The 14,732-nt window shown below is 42.9% G+C and overlaps 1 protein-coding gene across 4 annotated transcripts in view; it reads left to right on the top strand.

Moving 5' to 3' along the window:
• Arl15 (ADP ribosylation factor like GTPase 15) overlaps positions 1–14,732 on the top strand; it is a 353,796-nt gene that overhangs the window by 29,791 nt on the left and 309,273 nt on the right. The window lies entirely within an intron of this gene.

Here is a 14,732-nt window from a genome sequence, read left to right as displayed (position 1 = left end):
AATGGGACTGCCAGTAACAGTCATTCTGTGTATTCACATGTAAATACCTAGCATTTAGACTGGGCCTGAGCCCCTGCAGGTGTTCATCTCTGCTTGCTCAGTGAAGAGCTGCCTGTGGATTCATCTGAAGACCCCTAGACGGAAGTGCTGTGATTTGGAATCTATCCCCTAAAGAATTTGTATGCTAAAACTTTCATTATCAGTGTAATGGCACTGGACATGGGACACTGAGAGATGCCTGGGTGTATATGAGGGCGTGAGGATGGGGTCTTTAGGAGATCGTCCCCTGTAGGAAGAGACTCCAGGAGGCTTGCTTCCTGTCTCATTGTCTGCCCTGTGAATGTTGGTAAAAAAGCCGCCCTCTGTAAGTCAAAGCAGAGTTCTTCCTTGAGTTTGACTGTTGTTGGCATCTGAGCAGAGTCTTCCCCAGAACCTGACTGTTGTTGGCATCCTGATGGAGGATTTCTCACCTCCAGTATCTTGAGAAAATTTCTATTGTGTGAGATACTCTTCTGTGCTAGTGTTGTGGAAAAGTAGACTAACATGGTGAGGGAAAAAAAAGGTAAAGATTAGTTGTAGACAAAGAGCATATGCCAACAAAACTTTCGTAGTTCCTATGGAAAGAAAATGCTAAATTCCAAGTAAAGCAGAAAGGGGATGGACATTTAAAAGGTGCAGGCTAGTTTGTAGATAAAAACAGTATTACGTGACTAAGGTTTTTCCTAAATGCTTTTAACATACTGCCAAATGGCATTTAAAATGAAAGAACAAAATTCCATGTATTTTACATTAGGCATTCTTAATCCGAAGTTAGCAGGTCCAAAATGGAGCATAAATTGAACAGATACAAGAAATAAAAGTAAATATGTTGTACAGGGGTGATGCTCTCTGCAACCTTAAACATTGAAAAACTCAATGAAGTCAAAGTTACTCAAAGACCGAAAGGCCTGTGTGTGTTCTCCACTGTCCCCTTCAAGGCTTGGAAAATAGATCAACCGTGGTCTAGACACTCCTGTAGAGAGGATGGGAAAATCTTTAGGTACAGACACATTACTACGGGTATATTAATAATGGCTCCTAAAGCCAGAACAAACAGAAGCAGTGATATGGAGGCAGAGACGGGGGGTGGGGTGGAAGGGGGTGGAGCAAACCAAACCAGCTTCATAACCAGGAGGCTGCCCCAGGAGATAAGTCCTCACTTCTTGTGGGTGTGGCTCAGGAGGCTGTGGCTCTCTTGTAATATGGGGATGCATTACAAAGAGGTTTTGAGAGTCTGGAACAAAAGACGTCCTGTTGTGTGGCTCTAGACTGCTTTGGGTGTTAAGTAACATTCATATGGTTCTGGTCAGGAAGACAGAAGGGAAGTAAATTTAGGCCAAAAGTTTAGAGTACAATTGTGGTACTGTGATTTTACGAGATCCTGGCAATGCAGAATGGCCAGGCTTAAGAACGTGACTCAGTTTTCTGCGGTCAGGTGTGGATGAACACTGGGTCACAGCCATGCACCAGGGCCTTGCTTTGGACTTCTCTCCTGAGCTTCGGGACAAGGGCTCTTCAGGGGCCCTGCGGTAGTCCCCGGACTTAGCTGAGACCTGCAGCCATTAAGGAGCCAGAAGCGCACTGCCGTGCATTCTAACTGGTGCTAGCTAGATGTAGGATGAAGATGGAATGATACATTTAGTTCCTGAACCCCTTTGAAACACCAGCCGTGGGCAGGCACAGATGCAGTAGGGGTTGGCTGTGGGACGTCTTAGGAATGGTGCTCTTTAAGACACATGGGAGCCACTGAGCCGATTGCTGGCTTATCATTCCTCAGCAGCTGTGCAGACTAAAATTCAACCAAGTGGTGAGTGATATTTGAACTAAATAACACTAGAAAAATGTGCCTGGGTTATAGGTTTTGGTTAGCAATGAGAGGTTTAAAAACTGTTTAAATTCTGGTTTGCCTTTGCAGAATCATTGATGCTTTCCCAGCAGAGAAAGCCTTCATATGCTAGGCGAGGAACAGTCTCTAAAAAGGACACTGAAGTTCAGTGACTTCTTTGGGGCAGATTGGGGGAGCTGTCTGTTTCATTACAATAAGATGATAAGGGTAAATTTTTACTAGTAGCACTCTTAATAATGTTGGCTCCTAGTGATGCTTTAAATGCTTTTTATTAAGGCACTTACTCCATTCTGATTCTGTAGGTCTGGAAAACAACCTGCTTGACTCACATTCAAGGCATTATAATGTATACTGTGGCATATGAGGACACTGTTAGCTTCCTATGGCTGCTGTAACAGATTAACACAACCTTTTTGACTTAATGCAATATAAACTGTATTCTCTTGCAGTTTTGGAGAGCGAGAGCCTGAAGTGAGTTTTAATGGGCTAAGTTTAAGGTGGTTGCAGAGCCGTGTTCTTCCTGGAGTTTCTAGGAGGGAATCCATTCCTTGACACCTTGAACTTGTTGCAGTTGTCTGTGTTCCTTGACTTGTGGTCTTTCCCAGCATTGCCGTTTTTCCAGCTTTTGTTGGTGCTGTAATCCTTTTCTGTGACTATGCTGTCCCTAGTTCTCATCTCCCAAGTAACCTTTGGTTAAATCAGGCCTGTTTGCATAATTGGGGATATGCGTAATCAAATTTCAATGGCAAGATCCTGAATCCTGTTTGCGGAGTTCTGTATGTGAGGTAGCTCTTTGAGTTTGGTTTCTGTTGCTGTGAGGAAACACTGCAGTGAAAAGCAAGTTGGAGAGGAAAGGGTTTAATTTGGCTTACATGTCCCAGTCCACCCATCACTGAGGGAAGTCATAGCAGGAACCTGGAGGCAGGAACTGAAGTAGAGGCCTTGGAAGAAGGCTGCCTACTGGCTTGCATTCATGCATTCTCTTGGCTTGTTCAGCTTGCTTTCTTGTACAGCCCTGGATCACCTGCCCAGTGGGGCACTGTTCACAGTGGGCTGCACCCTCCAAATCAATCATTAATCAAGAAAATGACCCACAGAGTTCTTACATTCTTTTAGTGGGGTTCTTCTTTCAATCGAGATTCCCAGGTCCAAGATGACCCTAGCTGGTGTCAAGTTGACAAAATGCTGATCTTGTAGCTGGCTGTGGATGTTTTGAAGTGTAGCTGAGGGAACATTGTCTGCTTACCATAACATCCATGGGTGGAGACTACACCTCAGTGCAGTCTGTCCTGGAGGAGAGGATCAGCGTAAGCAAGCCTGATGTTGGGACTGGAATGCCAGCATCACACCAAAGTTAAGAATTTGTCATGTGAATTCTGCATCCTGTACATGGGCTCTATAGATACTAGCTCTAGAAATGGATTCAGGAGCAAATTGAACATGACCACTGTGGAGAGGAGTGGTATTGACTCGCTCTGATTGTTAAGGAAGACTTCAGCATGAACATACACTATGAACTCTGTGGAATGCTCAATTGTCTGTAGTCAAGATAAAGGAATGAAAAACTTCAAGATAGAGCAAGGCAGAGATAGGACCAGAAACAGGACTGTGCTTTCTGAGGCCTGCTTGCACTGACCTACCTCTCCCAGCCAGGCCCCACCTCCTAAAGATTTCACAACTCTCCCAAATGGCACCACCATTTAGGACCATGCGCTCAAATACAGTGACTAGTGGGGTACATGGGGACATTTCATATTTGAACCTATATGCCTGTATGTACATATATATGTATATATACTTATACATATATTTGCCATAGACAGATTAATTAATGCAGATAGTTTTTGCATTGTTTCTGACAATTCTGAGGAGTCAGACAAGGTTGCATGTCTTGAAATCTAGATAATGAGAGTTTATATTGATTTCTTTTTACCCCTAATAAAATAATGTGCTTAGCAACACAGCATGTTGTAGAGTGTCAGTTTATTTCCCTTACAGCTGTACAACTGACTGGGAGCTGTGGCTCTTTCTTGATGCTCAGCATCTCCAGCGAGTGCTTGATGACACACTGGTAGGCTAGGACCAACACTGGGAATATTGCTTTGTGCCACTCATTATAGCGTCCCAATGTCATTAAACTGAGATACTGTAAGCTGGGGACTATGTTGGCTTTTTGTTTCTGACAAATTCCCAAGATCACTAACTTATGAAGAGAAGAGGTTGTTTTGGCTCACAGTTTGAAAGTCTCCAGTCTATGACCTGTTCTGTTTGCTCCATTGCTTTTGGGTTGTGAGGAGGAGGCATATCATGGTAGGGATGTGCACCGGAGCTGATGTGGTTACATTACAATCTAGGGAACAAAGAGAAGGAAGGGAAAGGTCAAGATTTACCTGGTACTTTCCTCATAATTAGACATGGATTAGCAATTTTAGACAGTAATACTGTAAAGGTGACATTCTGTCCTCAGTGTGTCTCATCAGTTACATCGTGTCTGTGGTTTATTCCATTATTGATGGTTGAGTTTCCTCAAGTTAGAAACCTGAGTTCTGTTCTCTTGCTTTGTTCAAAATTCATAAATTGTGCACATTAAGAGCCCATAGTATCCCTTATTCGTTCTCTGTGTAATCTCTTATTTCATTAAATCTCTGCATATGTTTAGTTTAGAGATCAGATAAAAAATTAAGTTGTCACCGGCTGGTGGTGGTGCACGCCTTTAATCCCAGGGAGGCAGAGACAGGTGGATCTTTTTGAGTTCAAGGCCAGCTTGGTCTACAGAGCTAGTGTAGTGGGGAGCTGCGGGCCTCTTCCCACAGCCTGGCTCATGACTGCCTAGCTAGCTTATGCCCTGAAATAATTACACGGAAACTGTATTCTTTTAAACACTGCTTGGCCCATTTCTATTCATGTGTGTAGCACCCCAAGGTGTGCTTACCGGGAAGATTCTAACCTACATCCATCCTGGGTCAGAGCTTCATCGCATCTACTCTGGAGAGGAGAGCATGGCATCTGCTCCAGAGAGCAGAGCTGTCGAGTCTGAGCTCACTTCCTCTTCCTCCCAGCATTCTGTTCTGTTTACTCCACCCACCTATGTTTTAACCTATGAGGGCCAAGCAGTTTCTTTATTACTTAACCAATGAAATCAACAGATTGATATGACACTCCCACATCAAGCTAGTTCCAGGATAGCCAGGGCTGTTATACAGAGAAACCCTGTATTAAAAAAACAAAGCAAAAAGAAAGAAAGAAAGGAAGGAAGAAAGAAAGCAAGAAAGCAAGAAAGCAAGAAAGCAAGAAAGCAAGAAAGAAAGAAAGAAAGAGTTAAGGTTAAGTTGTCTTAGTGTTGCTGTTTTGTATAGAAAGAAAATGCATCAATTGCTCACAGTTCTGGAAAATGTGTGACCCCCTAGGTTAAGGTCCTCATGGGGAACTTCTTGCTGCATGGAAACTTGATGGGAGGGATTATTTGGGAACAACGAGGGCAAATAAGATAATATACTGAAAAGAGCTCACTTTTATAACAAAGCTCTTTCTGCTATAGGGAGCCCATTGTAATAATGATAATGATATTAATCCTGTCATAGGCACAGTGCCCTCATAGTCTGATTATCTCCTAGAGGCCCCCATTATACAGGCAGTTAAATTTCAGTGTGAGTTTGGGAGGGAACATTCATACCATAGCATAAGGTTAGCATGGCTTGCTGAGCTTTGGAGTGTTTTTTAGAGTTCTATTATTAGGTAGTATTTCCCCCCATTAGATTGCAGTGCGGATCCTTCCCTTCAGTGGGTCTCCTGGTTAGACTTCTTTACTCACACTCATTTTTCATGTGGCCTAGGCACTTTGTACTGTTCATCTCAAGTAAGCAGCTCCCCCACCCCCACCATCGCCACCCCCACCACCATCACTACCACCCCCCACCCCCCTTTTCCCTTTCAAGGGTGAATGGTGTGTGCGACACAGTGGCTGTCACTGCATTGTGGAGATGAAATTTGACTCTATGTTAACTAAATATTTCTTTTCCTTTTCCTGGAGTTTTCTTTTAAAGTTACAACAAAAAAGGAATAGGGAACAGACTAGGACCACTGGGGTCATCGTCATCAATAAAGGGCCTTCCTGCAGTGTCTTCTGTCATAAATTGCAGCCATATGGCTAGGTGGAAGAGACTCGCTCTTGGTAAGAAACAGTCCGTTATTTAACGTAGGAACTTAAAATATTTTGAGCTTTCCAACCCAAGTGACCCAATAACTCTTAATTCTTACCAGAAATATGTTTGCTGGATGGAAATGTCCATCCTAGAAATATGTATTTTATGTCAATTCTTTTTAAAGATGATTGGTATCTTGATTTCTTTTTTTTCTCATTGTGATAAAACACCCTGGCAAAAGCAACTGAAAGGAGAACGGGTTCATTTGGTTTGCAGTTTGAGGAGTGTATCTTAGAGGATTTTCATGGTGTCGTTCACGACTTTACTGTTGTAAAATGTGGTGACTATTTTTGTTTGTTTGTTTTGTTTTTTGGTTTTCCGAGACAGGGTTTCTGTGTGTTGCTTTGGAGCCAGTCCTGGAACTAGCTCTTGTAGACCAGGCTGACCTCGAACTCACAGAGATCTGCCTGCCTCTGCCTCCTGTGTGCTGGAATTAAAGGTGTGTGCCACCACTGCCCAGCTATGGCTATTCTTGACTACATCTGGAATTAACAAAAATCCAGTGGCTGGGCATATTTTTTTCTTTCTTTTTTTTTTTTTTTTTTTTTTTTGGTTTTTTCGAGACAGGGTTTCTCTGCGGTTTTGGAGCCTGTCCTGGAACTAGCTCTTGTAGACCAGGCTGGTCTCGAACTCACAGAGATCTGCCTGCCTCTGCCTCCTGAGTGCTGGGATTACAGGCGTGCGCCACCACCGCCCGGCTGCATATTTTTTTCTTAATTAAATCATTTGAAGTGGGAAGATCCACTTTTAATCCAGATCTTTTGAGGTGGGAAGCTCCGCCTTTCATATGGGCCACACCTTCCGGTAGCAGCCTGTATAAAGGATGTGGAAGAAGGAAGCTTTCTCTGAATGCCTGCTTGCCCTCACTCTCAATGGCAATCCTTCCCTTCACTGGCATTAGAGCCTATTTTTCGTGATTCTGGTATATGATGAAGTCCAACCGAGATATCAAGCCAAATGGATTGAGCAAACTTGATTCTTGGACCTTGTGTTGGTAGACATTGTTGGACTAGGTAGACCACAGCCTGTAAACCACTCTCAGTCGTGTTCCTCTTGAGAACCCTGACTAACATATAGGGGAATTTCATTCCTTTAGTTAATTGAGGATATGTTTAACTACAGGCATTATAGACTCCTGTTGTTACAAAGAAGCTACCAGAATTCTGTGACTAATTAAGGCAGTTTGGGGCAAAAGCTTTTAATATGACTGGCAGTTAATAAAGTGTCAAGGGGCTTTCAATGTGTCTCTTAAATTCCAATGTAGCTACTTACCAGGAAGAGGCACTACTTGTAAACTTGTAAGAAGTTCTATTTTTTAAAAGGCCTTTTGTTTCATGGATACTTTCTTGGCAAACTTAGCTGCAGGGCATTCACGTTTTTTAGCAACTTCAAAACAGAACCCTAAAGCCTTTAGAAGGTTCTTGTAACAATGTAGACACAGGGTGATTAACTTCATGAGCAAGTGTTGGAGGAAATGAGAAGAAGGAAGAAACTTTTTGAAGTTTGGTGACCATGTCTCTTGTGCAATTCTAAAAAAATGTTTGTAGGGGTGGAAATGAAGGAGAGGTTAGATTTATCTGACTTGTAAGTTAGCGGTCCAGTTGGGCATGATGTTTTCTACTTGCAATTCTAGAATTTAGGAGGCAGGGGTATGGTAATTTGATACCAGTCTGGGCTACATAGTGGATTCATAGCCATCATATGGCCAAGACAAATGAGTATGCCAAGTGGGACAGTGTTCTAGTTTGCCTTCTTTTGCTGTGATAAATACCATGACCACAAGCAACTTGGGGTGGAAGGGGTTTGGCTTAAACTTCCAGATTCAGTTCCATCATTAAGGGAAGTCTGGGCAGGAATTCAAGGCAGGGACTGATGGAGGAAGCTGCTTCCTGACCTACACCCAAGTTTACTCAGCTCGCTTTCTTTACCTCCCAGGACTACCTGCCCAGGGTAACACTGCCCACAGTGACCTAGGCCCTCCCACATCAGTCATTACCGGAGAAACCTTCCACGGGTCTACTTCCAGGCGAATCTTATGGAGGCCATTTCTCAGTTGAGGTTTCCTTTGCACCAGTGGCTCTAGCTTGTGTTAGGCTAACAAACAACGAACTAGTACAGAGAGGGAGCACAGAGACGGAGTAGTTTGGGGAACAAGAAAATGACCTTGGCTTCAGATGTACGAATGGAAAGTGGAGCCCAAAGCAGCATTTCTGTTGGAGGTGTGAAGGGCAGGTCTGTCTCTGCTTGTTTCCCAGTTGTCCCTGCTGCTCAGAGCTCCACCCACCCCAGAGTTAGCATTCAGGGCTTATTTGTCAGATGGATGGCTACAGTTCTGAGAATCATCCAAGTGCGGAATATTGCTGTGGGACACCCTTGCTCCCATTGGCTCATTACATGCGTGCTCCAGTTTCTGGTTTTTACAGAATCACAGGGTTAGAAACAATGGGCGAAGAATCAAGCATGCATGTATACGTACACATATATGTAGTACTGTGTCTCCATTATTATTTACATGCCATGATTAATACCTTCTACATGTGACAGCCATTCCTCTCACGAACTGTGGCTCCCTGCTTGACAGCAGCATTAAAATCACACTAGCCAACATTCCAGCGTGAGTGGGAGGGGCTCACAAGATCTTAGCTCCTGTGGAGGATCTTTGGCAGTCAATGGCTTCTGGGAGAGGATTTTTCCTCGGGAGTGTAGCTGCTGTGTGCTGCCCATTTTCAGTGAACGACACAAGGATCCCGTACATATAAATGGCACTAATTGGATTCAGTGGGTTGATACAAACTAAAGGGACATGAAGTTAGGAGGATGCTTTGGGGCCACTTCAGGAATAGTCCAAGTTGGGTGGGTATGAGTTGTATTTATCTGAAATTCTCAAAGAATATATGAAAAATTTTAAAAATACTGTATTTTTCATTGATTCCTTATCTTTCTTAATGATGTAATTCCTTTTGTGTTTCTAATTATGCTGTGAAGGAAAACCACTTCTAAATGAACTTTGCTCCCTCATGTCTTAATTTTGTTGCTATTTGAACTACCATTCTTTCAGCCTTCTCTTGTACAGGTTCAAATGCAAATTGTTGGAGTTGGAATATTTTAAAACTAATGATAGTAGAATTCATTTTTTCCTAATTTTTAGGCATTTATAATTCATTTCTACCTATTATGGATTTTTAAAAAAATAACAACAGCAAAAAAAAGAGACAAAAATCAAAATACAACACTGTGCTTTCAACTCTGCAGTGTTTGCCTGACATTTTTTCCCATCAGTTGCAAGCAGCGCAGTGGAAAATTTGGTAAATTGTTACCCTGCTTTCCACTCCGTCCAGTGAAGTCAGCCTGGGTAAGAAGATAAGCCAGAAGTTTTACCGCCCAGTGCCTCCCTTTGTGTCCATTATGTTCAGAATCTGGCCAAAGGAATGCAAATGCCTGCTCATTTCACTGAATTTCGTCATCTAATTTCCTGTCTGAAGCGTTAATATGAAAGGAACATAAACAGATTTTTTTCCTGGATGGGGAAGATGAGTGAACTTAGCAAACTATTGTGTAAAACCTTTAAAGCACTGGGCATGAAAAACGTTCTCTCCAGTGAGATGACTTGGGGAGAAGAAGGGACTCCTAGCTCTTTTTGCACAAAAAGGAAAGATCAGGGTTTTTGTTTGCTTGTTTTTTTTAATCAGTGTCTTATTTAGGAGATAGAAGAGAATCATTATTCATGGTAATGAGGAAGGGCAAAACTAGTACAATCTAGGCAGGGATATAAAATGGAAATAGAGTTACTAAAGGAATGAAGGCAGTTAAGAATTTGAGTTTTTCTTTCTTTTGCTAGTCTGTATGTGTAGGTTCCATGAAGGTGGATTCTGATTCAAGTCTTGAGTTTTAGTTGAGTGGTACTGGGCAAAGTATTTCCTATCTTAGCCATGACTTGAAGAATGGTGAGGTTACACCAGACCCTCACTAAAACGCCCTTTTAAAACTATGTGTTATTTGCTTCTCACCTGTTCCTCCTCCCCCTTTTCCTTCCTCTTTGTAATCTCACCTGGCTTTGGACTCACCATCCCCTTGCCTCAGTTTCCCAAGTGCTGAGATGACAGGTCATCCACTAATTCGGCTTTCTCTTGAGTCTCTGTTTGGTTGTAAAGGAGCATTGAAACCAGAAGCTTGAATGCTTGAATCTAAGGAAAGAGAAGAACAGCCATTTGAGTTTAGGGTGTATGGGGGAGATGAATGATTTGTTTACAGAAAAGTCTGATTGAAAAATTGATTTCATAAATAATGAGGTTAATAAATTTATCAGATCCTGAAATGAAATGGCTCTTAACTTGCATGTGAGTGTTTTATTTTTTTTTTTTTTGGTTTTTCGAGACAGGGTTTCTCTGTGGTTTTGGAGCATGTGAGTGTTTTAAAAGCTCTTACTTTTCCATTGATTTTATGAGTTTTCAGGAAAATAATTTATATTAACAACATGCACTATCCCAGATACACTTAACACATTAGCTGAGCAATTAAACCAGCACATTGTCCTTTGGACACATTAATGTGAAACTCAATTTACTGGAGTTTTATTTCCCTAGTTTAGTGTAGAAATAAGAGGAAATTATTTCCTTCCTCTCAGAAAAAGTGGTGGTCATTAGGGAGTATGTGTGCAGTGTGGCTGTGTTACTGTTATGACAGGTAAGGATGGGCGGTGTGTGCAGTGTGACTGTGTTTATGACTGTGTTACTCATATGGCAGGTAAGTATGGGTTGTGTGTGCAGTATGACTGTGTTTATGACTGTGTTACTCATATGGCAGGTAAGGATGGGCGGTGTGTGCAGTGTGACTGTGTTACCCAGATGACAGGTAAGGATGGGTTGTGTGTGCAGTATGACTGTGTTACCCAGATGACAGGTAAGGATGGGCGGTGTGTGCAGTGTGGCTGTGTTACCCAGATGACAGGTAAGGATGGGCGGTGTGTGCAGTGTGCCTGTGTTACCCAGATGACAGGTAAGGATGGGCGGTGTGTGCAGTGTGCCTGTGTTATTCATATGACAGGTAAGGATAGACTGTGTGCGAGGATAGGCTATTCTCTTGCCTGTCCCTCACCCCAAGTTCTTGAGCCTCTGGAAAGCACAATTAGCCTTTCATACATCTTTTCTTCTGTGCAACTAACTAATTATAGCAGGCCAAACTGTAAGAAGCTTTCACCTTGGAGATCACCCTGGAGAGAAGTAGGTAAGCAAGAGAGACTGCAGCTACTCAAAACGACTGTGATAGTGACTCTCTGCCACGGTAAACTGATCACATAAATGTGAGCTAAAAAGGAACAGTCTAACTGCCAGTAGCATAGCTACAAGGTCCATTATGGCAATGCCGGCCAGAGCTCATAGGTAGCAGACAGTCAAGGTCAGTTGCTAATGATGTACAAGTTAGAGATGGACAGAGAGGGGCTTCAGCCATCTCTCTGGTGGGTAGCACATGGACACGGTCACCATCTTCCTTATTGGATAAGGGGCTATGTGTAGAGTCTGTGGGCCCGCCGTTGTTTTAGCCCAGGCTAGCTCAGAGAACTAAACAGTCTCCTATCGGTTGTCTCAGCTTTTGTCCAGTTTCTACCGTGGCTCAGACAAGGAAATTCAATAGCTTTTGTGTGTGTGTGTGGTGTGTGTGTGTGTATGTGTGTGTGTTGGTTTGAAAGATAATGGCCCCCATTGGGATTGACACTATTAGGAGGTGTGGCCTGTTGGAGGAAGTGTGTCCCACATATGCTCATGCTACTCCCAGTGTGGTAGACAGTTCACTTCCTGTTGCCTGTGGATCAAGATGAGGAACTCTCGGCTCCTGCCCCAGTACCGTGTCTGCTGCATGCCGCTGTACCTCTTACTATGATGATAATGGACTGAACCTCTGAAATTGTAAGCCAGCTCAAATCAAATGTTTTTCTTTGGAAGAGTTGCTGTGATAATGGTGTCTCTTCACAGCAATAGAAGCCCTAACAGAGATGCTTTTCCTCTCTTGGACTCCCTCCCCCCTGTAACTCTCAAAAGGCTCTCAGTTTTTCTGAATTTCTCACTTTTCCTTAATTCTACTTAATAAAGCGTTTCTCTTATTTTCTTAATCCCATACATTTCTACATATTTTACCTTCACCTGAGTGACAGTAAACTCGGGCCACTGTATTAGTCTGATTTTTCATGGCCATTGAATTTCTAGCATCTTCAGTCCCTGAGTCAGTTCAACTGGACTGAGAGGTCCTGCCATACTTAAAAGTTTCTCCCCCAGCACTATTAAAAAGCCTAGGTAGTTAATCGTTGCAGTTCAACTATACTGTGAACTATAAACCTGTTTTTAAAGTTTATAAAGCTATGTTTGTTGGTTTGTTTGAGACAGGGTCACATTGTGTAGCTCTAGCTGTCCTGGAACTCACTGTGTAGCCAAGGCTGGTCTTGAACTCACAGAGATCTGCTTGCCTCTGCCTCCAAAGTGTTAGGTTTAGAAGCATGCGCCACTATAGCTCGCTTAAAAAGCTAGGTTTATTGATGAGAGTGTCTGCTAGCAAGGGAGAGAGCACGGTCTTTCCTTTGTCTGTGTATCCATGCATAGGGTAGATGTGGCTGCAGACCTGGAATGTCAAATGATTAGTTGAGTGATGGCTATTTATTTGTGTATTTATTTATTTAAAGTTTATGAGTATTTGCCTGCATACCTGTCTATGTATCACAAGTGTGCCTGTTGTCTGAGGAGACTAGAAAAGGGCATTGGAACCCCTGGGACTGTAGTTGCAGAAGGTTATGAGCTGCCATATGGGTGACAAGAATTGAATCTTCTGCAAGAGCAGCTAGGGCTTTTAACCACTCGCTGAACCATTTCTCCAGCTCCAGTATGAGGCCACTTAAGAAGTCAACTACAGAACTATAGTGGTACCTTCTGACCTGGGGACACAGCTCCCCACTGACAGTATCTCCTGATAATTGGGATCAGGATCTGTTGGCTCCCTGCCTTTCATTAGGAGGAGGGCAGATGAGAAACTGAGGGAGCTTAGTTTTCAGCTGGCTCATATTATCTATGACTACCAAGAAAAGCTTTACCCGTTGTCTAGGTTACATTCCATGCTCTGAGATTGGGTGCTTCAAAGACTTAATGGTTACTTAATTCAAGATTTAGAGTGCAGATGTAGCACACATATTTTGAATGGCTTTGGATACATTTCTTCACTTGCTAGCTCCTCAGGTGTGAAACACGGGGTTTGAGCTACGCCATCAAATGTGTTCTGTAACGGTGTGAGTGTGAGTTCAGAAGGATGAGCCAGCCGTCGGTTCTCTTCAGCACCTCCGTCTGACAGAGCTGGGTGCCATGCTAGATGGAGCACACTGCTTTCTGGGAAAGGAAGCATGCTGCCTGCTTTACAAGGACTTTCTCGGGGCGTGACATCGGTAGGAATTCAGTTTCTCTGATAAGTACCGAGTTGGCTTAACCAGAGGTCTCCACTGCCAAGCCATTTATGTGTGCCTGTGTGGCCTTGCGTGGAACTTCAAGAATTAGTTTGACATCTAGTTAGCTTCTGAGGTATTGAAGGTGAGAGGCTTTACCAGCTCCACTGAAGTTTTCAGGGAAACAGTGTGGAGTAGTGGAGTCATTGCAGCATGTCTGTAAATGGCAAAGGCAGAAGAGGTGGCTTATTATGTGTTTGTGACAGTGAAGCCCTTAGATGAGAGTGTTATGGAATAGTGATAGAAGGAGCCACTTAAAAAATTATGTATATGAATGTTTGCCCTCATGTATGCCTGTGTACCGTGTGTGTGACCAGAAGGTGTAGGGTCCCCTGGAAGAGCAACCAGTGCTCTTACAGTATATGAGGCCATACCCAAGTGGGCTGGTATCTTAAAAGGAACAGAATGTGCTCCCATAGCACTTAACTGCTGAGGCTTCTCTCCAGTCCTGAAGGCACCCAGTTATGCCATCTAACCTGTTCTTCTTCCCTTTCTGCATCCACAGAGAAACATGGCATTTAGAGAAATTCTGGGCAGCTCTATGGAGCCGTGGGAATAGGTTAGAAAGAAGAAAGGAAAACAATGCAGGGCACACATTTCAGAGTGCCATAATTAAAGACGCCCATATTGTGTATCTTACAGTAATGTGTCTGAGGGAAGGAGTTAACATTTCCCACCAAGACTATGGAGCTGAATAAACGTTCCTGTCACATGGAAAGCTGGCGAGATTGGGTCCATTCGGGGAAGTGATTTCAGGTAGCTGCATGAATCCTAGCACTTCCTGCATTTCCTATGTGTATTCTGAGTCACCTCTACCAATAAAAGGGCAAGCATCCTAAGATGTTCTGAGTAGACATCCTTTACTGTGAATTTTGCTTATATTTTGAGTGTTTGCATCACAGCCGAAATGCAGCCAGGAAATGAGAAAGTTCTCACTATAAATCAGTGTTGTGGTTTTATGATGATGAAGGTAACATTATAGTACATACTTATTTTGCTGTTTGTTAGAGAGTATATTACTGGATCCTTCTAATATGTTTGTGTTTTTTTTTCTGGGATGTGAAATATATACCTTATCTACATCTCTCGATGTAAGCATCTCTAAAGAATGGTTGAGTTTTGCATGCATCTCGCAATGTAAATATCTCGAAAGAATGATTGAGTTTTG

Source organism: Chionomys nivalis, chromosome 15, assembly GCF_950005125.1.
Source record: "Chionomys nivalis chromosome 15, mChiNiv1.1, whole genome shotgun sequence".
Taxonomy (NCBI): Eukaryota; Metazoa; Chordata; class Mammalia; order Rodentia; family Cricetidae; genus Chionomys; species Chionomys nivalis.
The sequence above is the reverse complement of the archived record's forward strand: the minus strand, read 5'-3'. Positions and strand labels throughout refer to the sequence as shown.